The sequence below is a fragment of the Panthera pardus genome, unplaced genomic scaffold, assembly GCF_024362965.1.
Source record: "Panthera pardus isolate Hobbes unplaced genomic scaffold, ASM2436296v1 HiC_scaffold_12, whole genome shotgun sequence".
Lineage (NCBI taxonomy): Eukaryota > Metazoa > Chordata > Mammalia > Carnivora > Felidae > Panthera > Panthera pardus.
The window spans coordinates 113,449,508-113,451,500 of NW_026526677.1; positions in this window are offsets into that span (position 1 = coordinate 113,449,508).

A 1,993-nucleotide genomic window follows, 5' to 3' on the forward strand; every position below is an offset into this window, starting at 1 on the left:
GATGTCCCTTGAGTGTCAGAGTGGTATTTATTTTTGTAAATTTTAATTCTTGAATTTTAGAGGATCTTTCTTGCCATGGATTTGGAATTTTAAAGATTCTGAACAACCTTAATATTTGGGAGTGTGGCCTGCTGATAGTACGGCTCGTGTATTCATCTGTGCACTGTTAGGAAGAATGTTGGCTTCACTTCTGGGATGATGATTTTCTGATTCAGCAAATAAATACATTTCTGGATATTGGGCGTTCTCCAGCTTTCAGCTCTGGTTTTCTGTGAAAGTACCATGGTCTTATGCACATACTTTATCTGAAAAGTTTAGAATTGGATATGTTATGTCCAGCTGTTTTGTTTCCTAACCATTAAATAGTTTTATCAATTAGTGTAAATCAGCATTGTATGTATATTCTTAATGTGGCTTAAGTTTTAAAAGTTTAAAAGTTCCATCTCTATTTGAAAGGGCAAGGTTCATGTATTAATGGTCTCCAAATGAGGCTTTTGGGAGAATCAAGACCAATATTGAAGTTGTATGATCGTCTTGTGATATGGAGAGTGGTGCACAACTCAAGGGCACCATGCTACCTTGGTACAATCACTGTTGCTAATTATCACGAGTTTCTAAATGTTAGCGATAAAGTCTCTTGAGGAAAGGACAGCCTTTCTGATTCACATAAAAGGCGTCTTTTGGGCCAGGAGCAGGGCTGTTTGGACACTGCTCTTCAAACCACCCGACGTCCCAGTAACACGAGAAGTGTCCACATTCACAGTCCGGCCATATCCCCAACAGCATTCCTAATTTCATTGTGTGAATGGAGGAAGTAAATAGATTATTTTTCCATAAGGACATTTCTATTGGCATGAGTGACTTTCAGTATTGACTCCTTAAGGGAGAATCAGATATAAAGATTCTTATGGTTTGTTTGCTTTTTGGTTAATGAGCTGGGAGAAAATGAATACTGTCTTGACTTTTAATGAAATTGCTTGTACGACTCTGTAAAACCCTGATCTAACAACGAAGAACATTTTTTTTTTCCTAAATGTCTTAAAAATCGGGATAATTTTCCTGAAATGCTCCTCCGAAGTACTGGAATCAGTGAATTATTAGAACAGAGCATATACCAACAGTGTTACGGTTTAACATCATGAGTGACGTTTTAATATCAAGTTTATTTATGAGTAAAGTGTTCCGATTTTCAGACATTTGAATCTTTATAATTTAACTGACTCTTTCCTCCGTGGCACAACTTCTAAACTTGAAGGATGTTGACCACTTGTGTTTAAGTTCAAAAAACAGGATTTCAGTGAAATCCTCCAAGTTGTCAATTTATAGCCTTTGAAGTAATTAGCAACGTCTTTGTCATCTTCGTTAATAAGGAACACTCAGAACATATGGATGACTTGAAAAATACACATACTAAACTATTTACTTTGCACTTAACCCGAAGTACGTTTAGACTTTGGAATTTGAAAATTAAAATGAAACTTTTTTTCCCTAAAGTCAACAGCCCGACCCTGTCTAGGCCAGGCTTGCTTTGCACTCTTCCTCCTTCTAGATCTTGTGCCTCCGTAGAGTCCCAGCATTCGCCTGCTTTGGAGGCTCATTTACTAATTCATCAGTCAGGGTGTGGTCTCGTTCCTTGGTTTTCATTTCTTAAGTTAGGTTTGAACAACTTAACTTACTGGAAGATCTACGAGAAGACGTTTAGTGGCTCAGCAAACAGGTCAGTAGTAAGGAGCCTACGGTATATAAATGTCTCCTGACTGCCCTGCTGTCCTTTTTATTAGTTAGCTTCAAGTGCTTTCCCAGGAATCCTGCTGTACAGTTTTCAGAATTACTTTCTTCGTATAGGATGAAATCCTCACTGGTGCTATATGGTTGGAAAGGACTTGCTTCTTCTAGAAGAGCATACCGATGTCATACAACTGGAAGGAAGCAGAGCGGGTGTGGATTCTCAGCTGTTGTCCGGTTACCTCTTGGAGCCAGTAATTCTTGACGC